This window comes from Coregonus clupeaformis, chromosome 31 (genome assembly GCF_020615455.1).
Source record: "Coregonus clupeaformis isolate EN_2021a chromosome 31, ASM2061545v1, whole genome shotgun sequence".
NCBI lineage: Eukaryota > Metazoa > Chordata > Actinopteri > Salmoniformes > Salmonidae > Coregonus > Coregonus clupeaformis.
Genome location: NC_059222.1, coordinates 24,462,789 through 24,481,552, shown reverse-complemented (window position 1 = coordinate 24,481,552; position 18,764 = coordinate 24,462,789). Strand labels below are relative to the sequence as shown.

At 44.6% G+C, this 18,764-nt stretch overlaps 1 protein-coding gene across 1 annotated transcript in view; it reads right to left on the bottom strand.

The window, feature by feature from the left end:
* Positions 1–18,764, bottom strand: part of LOC121547253 (PH and SEC7 domain-containing protein 1-like) — a 67,757-nt gene that overhangs the window by 40,876 nt on the left and 8,117 nt on the right. The window lies entirely within an intron of this gene.

Below are 18,764 nucleotides of genomic sequence, written 5' to 3'. Positions count from 1 at the left end.
CAAAAGGGGGTACAACTCAATATTAGGAAGGTGTTCCTAATGTTTTGTACACTCAGTGTATATTGCTTATGTCATAAGTTACGAGTGCATTTCACATTACTTTTAGGTTGTAAATATATTATAATGCTTGCATGAATGTCATGCTGAATATATGTTCATGTCATTGTCACCAATCAACTGCAATAGACGCGTGCGCAACTTTTTGCGTGCGCAACTGCAAAAGACGGGGTTGGCTTAGATTGTTGACAACATGTAAACAATATTTCGTCTCCAATGTCTATTGAAAACATTTTCACAATGAGCACTTGTCGTCTCTCATTGTGCAAATGTTTTCAATAAACATTGGAGGCGAAATATAGTTTACATGTAGTCAACAATCTAAGCCAACCTCAAAAATATTGGAGTAAGCTGACTATAAATAACATTCTATAGGTTTTTGAGCGTCTATTTAAAATATTTACAGATGTTATTAGACAAAGACAACCAGAGCAACATATACAGTAGCAGGGAGTTCCAATATGATCAGAAAGCTACAGATGGGTTATATAGATCACTAAAAATGACTGTCCATAATTTATTGAATTAGTCATCTCAGGGATCCTACTTGAAAACGTCACAGAGAAGCAATAGACATGAAATCATAAAATTACACTAAAACTGTGAAGGACATCACTAAATACTTCATAATAACGACCCAAATGTTAAAAGTGTTGTATTTTAAGTGGTCAGTGACTATGTCCTCCGGAATCCCATACAGACGGAACACCTGCTGGAACATACACTCAGTATGGCGTTAGGTAACTGAGGAAGAGGAACCAGACGACACATTTTTGAAAAACGGTCTACTATGACAAGGATGGTGGTGTTACCAGAGGATTCAGGAAGGTCTGTGATGAAGTCAACAGCTATGTGGGACCAGGGTCTGTGTGGGATTGGCAAAGGTTGAAGCTTACCGGAAGGGAGATGACAAGGGCTTTTGGTTTGGGCGAAGACTGGACAGGAGAGTACGTAATTCCTTACGTCGGATGCCAGTGAGGACCACCAGAACTTATGGGCTAGAAGTTCGGTGGTTCTTGTAATGCCCGGATGTCCTGACCCCAAGGACGTGTGACACCATTGCATCAGTTGGGGTCTAACGGCTGCTGGTACCTAACTCTTCCCAGCTGGTGTCTCAGGAGGAGCCGGATCTGAGGTTAGGGCATCTTGTATGGCAGAGTGAACCTCCCACAGCACCGGTCCCATAATGCAAGAGGAAGGAAGAATGGGTGTAGGGTCTGAGTTACTGGTCAGAAGGTCAAACTGGCGGGAGAGAGCATCAGCTTTTACATTTTTCTTTCCAGGGATGTAAGTAACATGATAATGGACAAGTGTGAAGAAGAGAGCACCAGCAGGCTTATCTGGAGTTTAACCTCTTGGCCCCTCTGATATATTCCAGATTACGATGATCTGTTAGGACAGAAAAGGATGTTGTGCGCCCTCCAACCAGTGGTGCCACTCCTCGAGGGCCAGCTTGATGGCAAGGAGTTCTCTGTTCCCCACATCGTAATTCCTCTCAGCGGAGGATAACTTCCTGGAGAAGAAGGCACAGGGATGTGATTTTGGAGGTGTTCCCACCCGCTGAGAGAGTATGGCTCCTATACCTACTTCAGAGGCATCCACCTCCAGGGTGAAAGGAAGTGTCGGATCAGGTTGGCAAAGCACAGGAGCTGAGGTGAAGAGGCGTTTCAATTTGTTGAATGCAGTCAGGGCGATGTCAGTCCATTGAAGGGTACGGGTCTTTTGGCTGGTAAGGGCAGTGAGGGGAGCGGCAGTAGAACTGAAGTTCTGAATGTTGGAGTTGGAGAACCCAATGAAACGTTGGAGTTCCTTAACGGTGGTGGGTTTGGGCCAGTTACTGACGGCGGTGACTTTGTTCTCATCCATGCTGACCCCTCCAGGTGTCAGTACAAAACAGAGGAAGTTTACCGAGGTTACATGGAAGCTGCTCTTTTCAGTCTTCACATAAAGGTTATGGTCAAGGAGCCATTGAAGAACCTTTTGTACATGCTGTATGTGTTCCTTCAGGAAGTGGGAGTAAATCAGGATGTCATCAATGTAGACGATGAGAAATCGGTTGATCATCTCCTGGAAAACCTCGTTCATAAAGGATTGGAAGACGGCTGGGGCGTTAGTAAGGCTGTAGGGCATGACCAGGTATTCGTAGTGTCCTCGTGCGGTGATTAAGGCCGTCTTCCATTCGTCGCCTTCACGTATACGGACAAGGTTATATGCACTTCGCAGGTCGAGTTTTGTATAGATGTTGGCGCGGCCCACTTGTTCAAGGGTCGCTGGGATCAGAGGAAGAGGGAAACGGTTCTTGACCGTGACGTCATTCAGGGAACAGTAATCAATACATGGACGAAGACCACCGTCCTTTTTTCCAACGAAGAAGAAGCTGGACGCAGCCGGGGAAGAAGAAGGACGAATGAAACTGTTTCAGTGTTTCATCAATGTAGTTCTCCATTGCCTCATTTTCCGGGATAGATAGGGGGTAAACACGGCCCTTCGGTGGGGACACTCCAGGGAGTAAGTCCCCTGGGCGATGTGGTGGCAGAGTGGAGGCCTTGATTTTGCTGAAGACATTGCTGTACTGCGCGTATTCAGATGATATGGTGGGTGGCACTGCAGAGGCAGAGTCCTCAATGGTGGTGGCTCTGCAGGGTAGGCTGAGACAACTGGTGAAGCAGGTAGAAGACCAGGACAGTAGTTCACCTTGTCGCCACGAGATGGCAGGGTCGTGACGACAAAGCCAGGGGTGTCCGAGGATGAATGGCTGTTTGGGGAATGAGAGTTCCATGAGTTGAATGGTTTCGGTGTGGAAGACTCCAATCTGGAGGGTGACGCTCTGTGTCAGGTGCGTAATGAAGCCCGAGCCCAATGGCTGCCCGTCCAGGGTGTTAATCCTTAAGGGAGGGGTGATAGGTGTTAAATCAATGTCAAGCTCTTGTACTAGCTGGTGATTGATAAAATGACCTGCTGTTCCCGAATCTATCAAGCCCTCTATGTACTTAGTAACCCCTTTCACGGTTATCAATACTGGGATGGAGAATTGCTTCTGGGAGATATTTAGCAATAAAGACACGCCTACCTGCATGGCAGTGGAGGGACCCTTCTCATCTCTCCATGGGGGGGCGAACAGGGCAATGGCTGAGTAGATTATCTTTCCCTCCACAGTATAGGCAGAGCCCTTCTTGGATCCGCCTTTGACGTTCGATACATGGGAGAGGAGCATGGCCCAACTGCATGGGCTCTGGAAGACTCGGACGGGATGACGGAATCATGGAAAGAGAAGGTTTCGGGTTCCTGGGTGACAGAGTTCTTCGGCGGTCGGCGATGCGTTGGTCGATGGATATTGACATACGAATGTATTGATTTAAATCCTGAAGGTCACCTCTACAGGCCAGCTCCTCCTGAAGTTCCCTGTTGAGCCCTCTTCGGTAGACGGTAAGTAAAGCAGCCTCACTCCATCCACTCCCTGCAGCCATGGTGCGGAACTCGAGGGCATACTCGGCAGCTGAATTGTGTCCTTGTTGAAGTTCTATGAGGAGGTCTCCTATAGGACGACCGGAAGGAGACTGATCGAATACCTCTTTGAAGAGGGTGTGGAAATGGGTCTCGGAACCGAGTTCTGTGCTGTTGGCAGTCCATATGGCAGTGGCCCAATCCAGGGCTTTGCCTGTGAGTAGAGACACAACAAAATCCACCCTGCTCTTGTCGGTGGCGAAGTTAGTGGGGTTGTGCTCAATGTATTTGCTGCATTGCATCAGAAATTCCTGACATTTCCCAGGTGAACCGTCATATTTTACAGGCATGGATATGAATGAAGGTGGGCTATGGGATACGATACCTGGCATCAGAGGAGTAGGGATAGGCTGGCGGAGAAGATGGCAGATTTTGGGTTAGGCGCCGCTGTAGCTCCGCTGTAGCTCCGCTGAATCCATTCTGTTTTTTGGGTGAGGTATTCTGTTATGAATACTCAGGGAGAAAAAGGCGTAGATTCACGCACAGAGCGCGGCAGGTGTTTATTACGCCTTCGCAGAAGGCAGGAATCGTGGTCACAGGCAGGCAATGGTCATACACAGGTAGGCAAACAGGCAGGTGAAACAAAACTAGGACTGAAGGCTAAAACTGGTTTTCACAAATGAGCTAGGAAAAGGCTTAGTAGAGTCAAAATGAACAATACCTCACAAGGCACAAACAGAAAGAACTGAACTAAAGAAGGAGCTGATGAGACCAGGTGAGTAACTAACACAGGTGAAATCAATGAACAAAAATGAAAGACAGGGCTACGTTCAAGAACACAAAGAAACAGGGCTACATTCAAGAACACAAGGTTGACTAAGAAAATAAATACAGAACCTTACATTAAGGCATTCCCACACTGTACGTCAGATTCACTTTTTTTACGATTATTACATATCACACTGTGTGATGTAACCAAATTAAAATATTGATATCAACCTGCCCAGATTGTACAATTTGCTTCAGTTTTGTCATCACGTTCTGGCTTTGGCTTGCAAGGCTACGTCAGCTGACGTAGGCTACGTCAACGGCAGGTGTGTATTTGAGCTGAGCATTTGCCAGCACCAGCAGCGCAAGCCTCCCTCTATGATTATGGACGAGTGAAGTTTTCACATACAAACTTTATATGTCTGAACTCAGAATCAAATAGGCTTCCCAAAAATAACATAGTTGTTTATGGTAGAATGTTTATTTTGGCAATTTTGTGCATTTATAAAAATCTCATCAGGTAGTGTCACACCCTAGCTCTGGGACTCTATATGTTGAGCCAGGGTGTGTTCATTCTATGTGGTTTATTTCTATGTTGGGGGTTCTGGTTTGTTGTTTTCTATGTTTGCCTTAGTGACTCCCAATCAGAGGCAACGAGTGTCAGCTGTTGGCTGGTTGTCTCTGATTGGGAGCCATATTTAACTGTCTGTTTTTCACTTTGTGTTTGTGGGTTTTTGTTCCGTGTTCGGTCATTGTCACCGTGGACGTTACGAGTCGTTTGTTGTTTTGTTCGTGCTTTAATTTAATAAAGTAAACATGTTCATTCATCACGCTGCGCATTGGTCTCTCCCTGACGATCGTGACAGAAAAACCCACCAAAACTGGACCAAGCAGCGTGTCCAGGAGCCATCGCCAGGGGAATCGCTTGCAGATCTCCGTGGCAACCTCGACTGGGTCCAGCCTTGTAAAGAGCAGAGTGGATGGACTTGGGAACAGTGGAGGAAGAGTCTAGACTGGGTCAAGCCTAATGAAGAGCAGAATGGCTGGAATTGGGGGCAGAAGAGCGAGAGTTGGGCGAGAACGATAGAGGCCTGGCCCACGGGGAGGAGAGACCCCAAAAAATTTTTTAGGGGGGGGGCTCACGACGTCGGGGCAGCAGGAGGCCGCGATAGAGCGGTCCAGCGGGTTGGCAGAGGAGGCCGCCAAGTTACGGGGGCCACTGGTCGAAGAGGGGATGGAAGGTAGAGAGGCACGGCGAGAGGTACTGGGGTGTGTTACCAGTCCGGTCCGGCCCGTTCCAGATCCCGGTGTAGGGCCAGTGGTGTGTGTCCCCAGTACGGTCCGGTCTGTTCCTGCTCCCCGCACCAAATCAGTGGTGCGCCCGTCAGCCCGGCTCGGCCCGTTCCTGCTCCCCGCACCAAGTCAGTGGTGCGCCCGTCAGCCCGGCTCGGCCCGTTCCTGCCCCCCGCACCAAGTCAGTGGTGCGCTCGTCAGCCCAGTCCGGCCTGTCCCTGCTCCACGCACCAAGCCTATGGTGTGCGTCGTCAGCCTGGTAAGGCCCGTTCCTCCTCCATGCACCAAGCCAGTGGTGTGCTTCGTCAGTCCGGTGAGGCCCGTTCGGCTCCACGCCCAAGCCAGGGAGTGCGCATCGTCAGCCCGGTCCGGCCCGTTGCTGCTCCACGCACCAAGCCAGGAGTGCGAGTCGTCAGTCGGTGAGGCCCGTTCGGCTCCACGCACCAAGCCAGGGGTGCGTATCGTCTGCCCGGTCCGGCCCGTCGCTGCTCCACGCACCAAGCCAGGGGTGCGCATCGTCAGCCCGGTCCGGCCCGTTGCTGCTCCACGCACCAAGCCAGGGGTGCGCATCGACAGCCAGGTCCGGTCCTTTCCTGCCTCACGCACCAAGCCTGGGGGTGCGGCGTCGTCAGTCCGGCACAACCCGTGCCTGGGTCATCGGGTGCCAAATCAGGTACCGCTTTATTGCTCCCCAACGGAGCTGAAGCTAGCCCGCTCCTGCTACGTCCAGGTCAGCTCCAGCCAGCGGGGCCAGACCGGACCAGGGGCGCTATGGGGGGTTTATTGGAGGGTGGTGGGCAAGCCCGGAGCCAGAACCGCCGCCGAGAGGAGTGCCCACCCAGCCCTCCCCTATTTTTCTCTGGTTGAGGCGCAGTCGCAGTCCGCGCCTTTAGGGGGGGGTACTGTCACACCCTGGCTCTGGGACTCTATATGTTGAGCCAGGGTGTGTTCATTCTATGTGGTTTATTTCTATGTTGGGGGTTCTGGTTTGTTGTTTTCTATGTTTGCCTTAGTGACTCCCAATCAGAGGCAACGAGTGTCAGCTGTTGGCTGGTTGTCTCTGATTGGGAGCCATATTTAACTGTCTGTTTTTCACTTTGTGTTTGTGGGTTTTTGTTCCGTGTTCGGTCATTGTCACCGTGGACGTTACGAGTCGTTTGTTGTTTTGTTCGTGCTTTAATTTAATAAAGTAAACATGTTCATTCATCACGCTGCGCATTGGTCTCTCCCTGACGATCGTGACAGGTAGCCTGATTTCAGATGTGTCATGTAAACAAGATTATTAGGGAAATCTTTCTTCTTGCAAAGCATGTAAACATTTAAATCAAACTATTATATTCATCTGACTATTCACAATAACAATCATACTCAGTGCCGGCCGTGTTCCTATTGGTCAGTCACCGGGATCGGCTTGTAACCCCAGCCACATTACATGATAAAGGCTCAAAAGTTCTGACACTGCCAAAACTTTGTCGGAGCCTACGACCGCACGTAGTGGTACTTAATCGGCAGACCTAGACCCTGTCACACTGAACGAGACAAAATGTCCAACAATCGTTTATGACCTAAGAATTTGCCCACAATGTGGAAATGTTGTCTGGGATGGCAAAAGTGTGGCATAAGACGACAAAATGTTTACAGTCTGTGCGGGCCTTTAGCTAGCTCAACTATGCACTTGCTTCTGCTAGCAATACACTGTGCTAACATTAGCCTAGACTGTACCACGGAAAATAAACGTTTAAAACTTGTAAAAAACAACTTATTCTGGACAGAATAGTTCCTTGTCGCCAATCTTTTGTTATGTTTGAGGGGTTTTCATAACAACATATTTATAACAATTCAATAATAATGAGATGGAAGACAGGAATTATTTCAACCATTTATCTAGAATGTGCTGATCTCAACCCATAGAACCCCCATGATGCTCTGCGGCACAACCCCAATACACAACACTCCTCCTTTCCTATAATTGCTGATAGAAAAGTTATGTCTGTCTAATTCCCTGATTGAACACTGAATCCTTTGGGTGGTTGTGTCAGCACTATGACTAGTGTGCAAACATCTCTTTGTGTGACATACTTTTTTCTGCTGAGCGATAGAATGTGGGACTAGGGAACAGAACAGAACAGTGGCCCCTAGTGCACATTTGGATGGTTTATAGTGTCCTTTGTGTCAAAATTGGGTACACACAGATACAGAAGTATAGATGTATAAGTACCCTGCAAGAATGTGTGAGCTGAGCTCACAAAAGCACACAGGGGCGGACTGGGACCAGAAATCGTCCCTGGCATCAGTGGTGGACTGGGACAATAATTTGGCCCTGACATTTTATACACACCAGCACACATCACTGCGCACTAACATTTTCCCCTGGTGTCACTGGTGCCACTAACTTTTACAGTTGGTGGCACCAGCCCATGATTTGGTCAGGTAACCATCTTATAAAGTAATTCATAGTGCTTTATTAAGAAGTCTAATAAATAGACTCCTGAGGTATTCAAGAAATACATTTATTTTTTATTTTTATCTAACACGTCCAAGCAGGAATGCATGGTTCAAGATATTTTGATGTGAAACCTAATCCAGTGATTGTCGTGAATTTTGGGTTGACAGTTAAACTATAGTTGCTATATTCTACTTTCATAATAGGACTCCAGAATTTCCAGATTTTTGTAGTTGTTCAATAGAGAACTTTATGTGCACTAACTAATATCATAGGCTAATTGATTTGGGGAAACTCAAAACACATTAACTAGATCGCTAACTTTAAATATAATGCTCACTGCTAGTAGCCATGTATTCATCCAACAGTAAATGTACTGTCCTAAAAAAAACTTTGCAGTTGTAGGCTACTACCCATTAGACCTATAGGCCAATTCCCTCGCAATGGCTGGTGCCCATTTCAAGCTTGCGCGCAGCTCCATACTGCATCTCAAAGCCATTTCAAATACTGTATCTTGGCTGTAAAATAGTTGCTATTGAGCTGAATATTGAGAGTTGAGAATAAAAAATATATACCTACAGAAATCTGACACCCTCCTCTCTTCATCAGGGACAAGAGGACAAAGCTTCCAAAGCTGTGTTTATCCTGCAATTGCATTTTGAAATGTTATACAAACAGAATGCATTTTTCTCTCGAGCGATGGCGGGGATAGGAGAGTGGCTCGCTTATCACAGCAGCAGGCCCCAGCGAGGGCACATGCACAGGGCAGACACTTTCATTACAGGAATCATGAGGATAATGCACTTTACTGTTTGACCAAATCATAGTTTTAGCTGCCCAAAAAATAGGACGTTTTGAGTCAGGTGACAATGTACACCCTTTCTGTTTTTTACTATCCTTGGCTGTCTAACTGATGACAGAGTCGGAGCAGGTCTCTTTGTTGATCCCGCGTTTGACTTTGAATGTGAGTTTGCGTGACCACAACTCAGCCTATCAGAAATCCGGCCCAGCCCATCTTGGTAGGGGGGCCGGCCGTTTCCCACTCATCAGTCAAAGGCTCATTATAGATGAGTATAACAGAGAAATTGCGCAAAAAATATTCGTAACAGGCACATGGGCCACCGGCCATGTCACCTTTTTCATGTTTTTATTTCGACCAGCCCACCCAACAAAAAAATCTTCCAGCCCATCTGGCATTTACCAGAATTGCCAGATGGCTAATTCGCCCCTGCCTGGCACATCTAACACACTGGCCCATTTTCTTCCTTGAGGACCCCACACTGGCCCATGTTTTTCTTCAGAGCCCCATTAATAACCAGATAATGATAATGCTGCGCAAAAAAATATAAAAGTTAGACAGGCCCACTAGGCAAAAAATCGACCAACCCAGTCCACCCCTGTATGCGAATGTTACAGTAATATTATCTATTTTCTTAATAGTCCTGTATTTATTACAATCATATAATTCTTACAATTTATTCATCTACTGATGAAACCTAGCAATACTGATGAAACAGCATTGTTGAATTGAAAAATATTGCCTCTATAATACTTGTTTAAAAATAATTCTGTTAATAAAAAGGAATAGCCTGGAACCAATACAATATGGTAAACTCCTGCTATGTAAGCCGAATATTGTGTTGAAAGAGCTGAGAGAAGTGTGACACCACAGCCAGTTAGCTGCACAGTACAGGAGATTGCTCCATTCTGTCCCTCTATTGTAATGTTAATCTAAAAAATATCAATGGGTTTAATCTGAGAAAGCTGCAGCGCTAAGAGAGAGCGAGAGGGGGAGGGATGGAGAGAGAGTGAGAGAGAAAGAGAGGGGAAGAGAGAAGGAGAGAGAAAGTTAGTGAGAAAGAGAGTTAGAGAGTTAAAGAGAGAGCAAGAAGTAGAGAGAGAGAGAGAATGAGAGCATGATTTCAGCTATAGCTGGAGGGTTCAGTTTAGTACCCCTCTGTGTACACTGTCCCTCCCAGACATACCTATGGCACATCTGGAAATCCCCCAAAATAGCACCTCACACTGGTCTATAATCTGTATAACTGAATGTGATCCGTTTGTGTTTTTCCAATATTTTGGATGCAAAAGGTATTCTCCGTGCTGTATTGTACATCCATATACTGTCCTACATATGGCACATGTTTACCCCCACACATGTTTATCACCTTATCCTCCTCTATACTCTATATAACTATGTACCTTACCCTCCTCTATACTCTATATAACTATGTACCTTACCCTCCTCTATACTCTATATAACTATGTACCTTACCCTCCTCTATACTCTATATAACTATGTACCTTACCCTCCTCTATACTCTATATAACTATGTACCTTACCCTCCTCTATACTCTATATAACTATGTACCTTACCCTCCTCTATACTCTATATAACTATGTACCTTACCCTCCTCTATACTCTATATAACTATGTACCTTACCCTCCTCTATACTCTATATAACTATGTACCTTAGCCTCCTCTATACTCTATATAACTATGTATCTTTGAGATATGAGATCTATCTCTATGTGATTTTCTATTAGATTCTACAGTATTCTAGATACAAAACTAATTCTCTATGATGTAGCTGAATATGAATATACATGTACATAAACAAACAACTGTACAACATGCATCCTTACTTCATGATAAATAAAATATGCATAAAAAGAATGAGTGTACAAAGAGAAAGGAGAAAGAGCTAGAGGAGAGAAAGAGAATATGGAAAGGGAGAAAGGAAAAAACAGAGGACTGGCCATGAGCTCCTTAGTATGAAGGGTGAGGAATGGAAGTATTGTAGCAGGCGAGAGAAAGATGATGAGAGAGAGAGTGTAATGTTAGAGATAGAGATAGAAGAGAAGAGCAGCACACAGGTTTGCCTCCTCCGGGGGCACAGCTATTTCATACCGCTGAAAATAAAACACTTTGAACCTCAAGAAAAAGGGAGGGAGAGAGGAGAGGGAGGAGGAGGAGAAAGAGAGTAGGCAAAGAGTGAGAGGGTTGCATGGTGAGGGTGCTGTGGTGCCGGTGAAATGGTGCTATACTGAAAACAGAAATGAGAGGGAGAGTGAGAGCGCGCGCGAGAGAGAGAGAGAGGAAGAGAGAAGGAGAGAGAAAGTTAGTGAGAAAGAGAGAGAGTTAAAGAGAGAGCTAGAAGTAGAGAGAGACAGAATGAGAGCATGAAATAAAGAGACAGAGACAGAAGGAGAGAATGAGTGAAATTGGATGGATTGAGCCCCTACTGTGAGTCCTTTAGAGCAGATACCAGGCTCAGGTTGGCCCAGTATGAGATGCATAGTAGCATGTTTGTGTGTTTGTATGTGTGTGTCTATGCATGCACATATATATGTGTGTGTGTGTGTGTGTGTGCGTGCATGCATTCAAGTGCACCCACGTGTGTGTGTGTGAGTTCGTGTGTGTGTCTGAGTGTATATAATGGAAAATTATTATGATTATGTGAACTCTGCTGCTGACCAGGGATACACACCAGAGATGGAGGGGGAAATGGGAAAGCAGGAAAAGGACGGAAGGAGATTAGGGATATGAAGCAGATAACAGGGAATCGGCATGACAGTCATTTGGTCAGATGGAAGTGATTGAAGGATAAGCCATGAGGGGGATGGGGCAGAGAAGAGAAGGGGGACTGGGTGTAGGTGAGGGAGAGTTTACAAGCAATGGTGAGAAAGACAGAAAACGAGAGCAAAGCATAGAGCAAAAAAGTGACCAGAACATTGAGAAATAGAGAGATGGAGAGTGGGCAGGGAAAACATTTAGGGAGTTAGAGAAAGAGAGGGAGAGAGAAGGAGAGTCAGAGAGAGGGGGAGGAGAGCCTGATTAAAAAAGACTCTTCTTGGATCTATACGGTGCATTAATAAAAAAACTACCCCAAGTCAACGGTGCTTTCCCCCTCTCTATCGCTCTCAATTCAATTCAAAGGGACTTTATTGGCATGGAAAACATGTTTAAGCAAGTGCAATAAACAATAAACAAAACAACAACGACTAAAAACCAACCAAGCAAATTAAACAAAACAAAGACAAAAACAATCAGACATTAACAGTAAACATTACACACACAAAGTTTCAAGAGAATAACAACATTTTAAATAATATAATATTAGCGATTAAAAAATGTAGTATGACATTTAAAATGTTTCATAAACTATGTACAGTGTTGTGACAATGTGCAAATATTAGAATGTACGAATGATGGGGGGAAAAAAATAAATAGGCATATATATATATATATATATGTTATATTTACATTGGTGTTTCTGACCCAATGGTTGATATTTTCTCTTGGCAGCAGGTCACACATTTTGCTGCTGGGATTGCACACTGTGGTATTTACGGGAGTTTGTGAAAATTTGATTTGTGTTCTAATTCTTTGTGGGTTTAATTTGAGGAAAATACTGATATACAGTGCCTTGCAAAAGTATACATCCCCCTTGGCGTTTTTCCTATTTTGTTGCATTACAACCTTTAAAATAAAAAACAGAAAAGTGGTGCGTGCATATGTATTCACCCCTTTGCTATGAAGCCCCTAAATAAGATCTGGTGCAACCAATTACCTTCAGAAGTCACATAATTAGTTAAATAAAGTCCACCTGTGTGCAATCTAAGTGTCACATGATCTGTCACATGATCTCAGTATACTTACACCTGTTCTGAAAGACCCCAGAGTCTGCAACACCACTAAGCAAGGGGCACCACCAAGCAAGCGGCACCATGAAGATCAAGGAGCTCTCCAAACAGGTCAGGGACAAAGTTGTGGAGAAGTACAGATCAGGGTTGGGTTATAAAAAAATATCAGAAACTTTGAACATCCCACGGAGCACCATTAAATCCATTATTTAAAAAAAGGAAAGTATATGGCACCACAACAAACCTGCCAAGAGAGGGCCGCCCACCAAAACTCACAGACCAGGCAAGGAGGGCATTAATCAGAGAGGCAACAAAGAGACCAAAGATAACCCTGAAGGAGCTGCAAAGCTCTACAGCAGAGATTGGAGTATCTGTCCATAGGACCACTTTAATACGTACACTCCACAGAGCTGGGCTTTACAGAAGAGTGGCCAGAAAAAAGCCATTGCTTAAAGAAAAAAATAAGCAAACACATTTGGTGTTCGCCAAAAGGCATGTGGGAGACTCCCCAAATGTATGGAAGAAGTTAATCTGGTCAGATGAGACTAAAATTGAGCTTTTTGGCCATCAAGGAAAACGCTATGTCTGGCGCAAACCCAACACCTCTCATCACCCCGAGAACACCATCCCCACAGTGAAGCATGGTGGTGGCAGCATCATGCTGTGGGGATGTTTTTCATCGGCAGGGACTAGGAAACTGGTCAGAATTGAAGGAATGATGGATGGCGCTAAATACAGGGAAATTCTTGAGGGAAACCTGTTTCAGTCTTCCAGAGATTTGAGACTGGGATGGAGATTCAGCTTCCAGCAGGACAATTACCCTAAGCATACTGCTAAAGCAACACTTGAGTGGTTTAAGGGGAAACATTTAAATGTCTTGGAATGGCCTAATCAAAGCCCAGACCTCAATCCAATTGAGAATCTGTGGTATGACTTAAAGATTGCTGTACACCAGCGGAACCCATCCAACTTGAAGGAGCTGGAGCAGTTTTGCCTTGAAGAATGGGCAAAAATCCCAGTGGCTAGATGTGCCAAGCTTATAGAGACATACCCCAAGAGACTTGCAGCTGTAATTGCTGCAAAAGGTGGCACTATCAATATAAAATATATTTTGATTTCTTTAACACTTTTTTGGTTACTACATGATTCCAAAAGTGTTATTAAATAGTTCTGATGTCTCCACTATTATTCTACAATGTAGAAAATAGTAAAAATAAAGAAAAACCCTTGAATGAGTAGGTGTTCTAAAACTTTGCTGATGATACTGGTACTGTATATATACACACTACCGTTCAAAAGTTTGGTGTCACTTAGAAATGTCAGTGTTTTCGAAAGAAAAGCATTTTTTTTGTCCATTAAAATAACACAGGTCTTCTACTGGCAGCTTCATTAAATAGTACCCACAAAACACCAGTCTCAAGCTCAACAGTGAAGAGGCGACTCTGGGATGCTGACCTAGGCAGAGTTGCAAAGAAAAAGCCATATCTCAGACTGGCCAATAAAAAGAAAAGATTAAGATGGGCAAAAGAACACAGACACTGAACTTTCTTTGCAACTCTGCCTAGAAGGTCAGCATCCCGGAGTCGCCTCTTCACTGTTGACGTTGAGACTGAAGCTGCCAGTTGAGGACCTGTGAGGCGTCTGTTTCTCAAACTAGACACTCTAATGTATTTGTCCTCTTGCTCAGTTGTGTACCGGGGCCTCCCACACCTCTTTCTATTCTGGTTAGAGACAGTTTGCGCTGTTCTGTGAAGGGAGTAGTACACAGCGTTGTACGAGATCTTCAGTTTCTTGGCAATTTCTCGCATGGAATAGCCTTAATTTCTCAGAACAAGAATAGACTGATGAGTTTCAGAAGAAAGTTATTTGTTTCTGGCCATTTTGAGCCTGTAATCGAACCCACAATTGCTGATGCTCCAGATACTCAACTAGTCTCAAGATGGCCAGTTGTATTGCTTCTTTCATCAGCACAACAGTTTTCAGCTGTGCTAACATAATTGCAAAAGGGTTTTCCAATGATCAATTAGCCTTTTAAAATGATAAACTTGGATTAGCAAACACAACGTGCCATTGGAACACAGGACTGATGGTTGTGGGCCTCTGTACGCCTATGTAGATATTCCATTACAAATCAGCAGTTTCCAGCTACAATAGCCATTTACAACATTAACAATGTCTACACTGTATTTCTGATCAATTTGATATTATTTTAATAAACAACAAAATTGCTTTTCTTTCGAAATCAAGGACATTTCTAAGTGACCCCAAACGTTTGAACGGTAGTGTATATAAACAGTACCAGTGTCACCAGCAAAGCACCCTCACACCATCACACCTCCTCCTCAATGTCGCACATGCGGAGATCATCCATTCACCTACTCTGCGTCTCACAAAGACACGGCGGTTGGAACAAAAAATCTCAAAAAGGACAAATTTCCACTGGTCTAATGTCAATTGCTCATGTTTCTTTGCCCAAGCAGGTCTCTTCTTCTTATTGGTGTCCTTTAGTAGTGGTTTCTTGGCAGCAATTCGACCAGAAGGCCTGATTCACGCAGTGCAGCTCGGTTTCCACCTCATTTTGTGTGCAGTGGCCACATATCCTGTCTTCTCTTGAGAGCCAGGTCTGCCTATGGCAACCTCTCTCAATAGCAATGCTCACTGAATCGGTACATTTTAAAAGCTTTTCTTCATTTTGAGTCAGTCACGGGGGTCAGGTATTCTGCCACTGTGTACTCTCTGTTTAGGGCATGGTAGCATTCCAATTTGCTCTGTTTTTTTTGGTTGATTTTTTTCCAATGTGTCAAGTTGTTTTCAATTTGGGTGGGTCTAATTGTGTTGCTGCCCTGGGGCTCTGTGCGTTTTGTTTGTATTTGTGAACAGAGCCCCAGAACCAGTTGGCTGAGGGGTCTCTTCTCTAGGTTCATCTCCTTGCAGGTTTTGTGATGGAAGGTTTGGGCATCGCTTTCCTTTAGGTGGTTCTGGAATTGAAAGGCTCTTTTCTGGATTTTGGTAGGTATAGTCCTAATTCTGCTCTGCATGCATTATTTGGGGTTTTGCGTTGTACTCTGAGGATATTTTTGCAGGATTCTGCATGCAGAGTCTCAATTGGGTGTTTGTCCCATTTAGTTAATTATTGGTTGGTGAGTGGACCCCAGACCTTACAGCCATAGAGTGCAATGAGTTCTATAAATGATTGGAGTATTTTTTGCCAGATCCTAATTGGGATGTCAAATTTTATGTTCCTTCTGATGGGGTAGAAGGCCCTTCTTGCCTTGTCTCTCAGATTGTTCACAGCCTTGTGGAAGTTACCTGTGGTGCTGATGTTTAAGCCGAGGTATGTGTAATTCTTTGTATGCTCTAGGGCAATGGTGTCTAGATAGAATTTATGTTCGTAGTCCTGGCATCTGGACTTTTTTTGGAACACCATTATATTTGTCTTACTGAGTTTCACTGGCAGGGCCCAAGACTGACAGAATCTGTGCTGAAGATCTAGGTGCTTTTGTAGGCCCTCATTGGTAAGAGACAGAAGCACCAGATCATCTGCAAACAGTAGACATTTAATTCTGCTAAATGGCATATTATTATTATTATTATATTAATTCCAGAGTCTTGTAGGGTGAGGCCGGGTGCTGCAGACTGTTCTAGTGCCCTCGCCAATTCATTGATATAAATGTTGAAGAGGGTGGGGCTCAAGCTGCATCCCTGTCTCACCCCCCGGCCCTGAGGGAAGGAATCTGTGTCTTTATTGCCAATTTTGACCGCACACTTATTGTTTGTGTCCATTGATTTTATAATATCGTAGGTTTTCCCCCAATACCGCTTTCCATCAATTTATACAGCAGGCCTTCATGCCAAATTGAGTCAAAAGCTTTTTTGAAATCAACAAAGCATGAGAAGACTTTGCTTTTGTTTTGTTTGTTTGTCAATTAGGGTGTGCAGAGTGTATACGTGTTCTGTCATACGGTATTTTGGTAAGAAGCCAATTTGACATTTGCTCAGGACATTGTTTTCAGTGAGGAAATGTTGGAGTCTGCTGTTGATGATAGTGTTGACACATCCACTGTAATTATTGGGGTCAGATTTGTCTCCACTTTTGTGGATTGGTGTGATCAGACCTTGGTTCCAAATATTGGGAAAGATGCCAGAGCTGAGGATAATATTGAAGAGTTTGAGTATAGCCAACTTGAATTTGTTGTCTGTATATTTTATCATTTCATTTAGGATACCATCAACACCACAGGCCTTTTTGGGTTGGAGGGTTTGGCATTTTGTCCTGTAGTTCATTCAATGTAATTAGAGAATCCAATGGGTTCTGGTAGTCTTTAATAGCTGATTCTAAGTTTTGTAAATTGTCATGTATATGTTTTTGCTCTTGGTTCTTTGTTATATGGCCGAAAAGGTTTAAGAAGTGGTTTATTCATGCATCTCCATTTTGCTAGCTCTTCGTGTTGTTGTTTGTTCCAATTTTCCCAGGAGTGATTCTTCAATCACATTCTGACGTGCTGTTCCTTCTTTTTTCTTAGTGTATTTTTGTACTGTTTTAGTGTTTCCCCATAATAAAGGCGTATGTTCTGGTTTTCTGGGTCTTTTTGTTTTTGGTTGGATAAGTTTCTCAATTTCTTTCTTAGGTTTTTGCACTCAAAATCAAACCATTTGTCAATGCAGTACATTTTCTAGGTTTTCTTGTAAGGGTTGATGTGAGGTGTGACCCAGGTGCGGTGCAGGATAGACAGTAGGCAGTAGGCAGAGATGGTGAAACATGGATCTTTACTGGTGGTCCCAAAACCAGGATACAAAATAACGGACTTGTCACGAAAAAATAAAGGTCTCCAAAAACAGGCTGACAGCAAACATACGAAATACTAACTATGACTGAAAACAACAATGAAACAGAGAGAACACTTCTCAAGTACCTGTACATACGTCTCACGATCAGACACTGATTAGTACTGTTTGGCATCGAGTACTAGCAGAGAAAACAGAGCAAGGGAACACAGGGAAGTGAGGGCATAAATACACAGGTGAACAGGTAGACACAGGTGGCACCAATAAGATAATGATTAGTCCAGACTGTGAGTGAGGAGGTGCCTAAGGTTGTCGGAGGTTGACACCTAGTGGGTCGCTCCGGAACTGTGACCCCCTCCTGTATAATTTTCTGGTATTTTCAGGCATTGAACTGCTAAGTTTACACCTTCACTATTGCAGGAAACATTTTGCCCAGGAAGTCGTCTAGGAGGTCTCTCTCTCTCTCTCTCTCTCTCTCTCTCTCTCTCTCTCTCTCTCTCTCTCTCTCTCTCTCTCTCTCTCTCTCTCTCTCTCTCTCTCTCTCTCTCTCTCTCTCTCTCTCTCTCTCTCTCTCTCTCTCTCTCTCTCTCTCTCTCTCTCTCTCTCTCTCTCTCTCTCTCTCTCTCTCTCTCTCTCTCTCTCTCTCTCTCTCTCTCTCTCTCTCTCTCTCTCTCTCTCTCTCTCTCTCTCTCTCTCTCTCTCTCTCTCTCTCTCTCTCTCTCTCTCTCTCTCTCTCTCTCTCTCTCTCTCTCTCTCTCTCTCTCTCTCTCTCTCTCTCTCTCTCTCTCTCTCTCTCTCTCTCTCTCTCTCTCTCTCTCTCTCTCTCTCTCTCTCTCTCTCTCTCTCTCTCTCTCTCTCTCTCTCTCTCTCTCTCTCTCTCTCTCTCTCTCTCTCTCTCTCTCTCTGCAAAAAGCCTGTCGTTTTACAATTCATACCCCTTCATTTCTGCCCAAATAATATTCCCTGCCCCCCTCTCATGTATTATAGATACACCATTACAACTTGTAGATTTATGCTCCGGGGAATTGTGTTGAGAGAACTCTCTGCAGACAAAACTAATAAAACGCATCATCATTAGGCATGTCAATGGCAGGCAACACCACTGATTTAGCTCATCTGGCATCCACTAGTGCGCCTGTGGGTTCTAAATGAAGGCGCCCAGATGGGCCTAATCCCCTTATGCTGCCCACAACAGGAATAACCTAATAGCATAATCTAATATTGTCTGATCTCAAGCACAGATGCCCCTGAGGGGAGGTACAGCACGTCTTATGATCTGCTAGACAACATAACAATTAGCCTCCACCCCCCACGCCACTCCACCC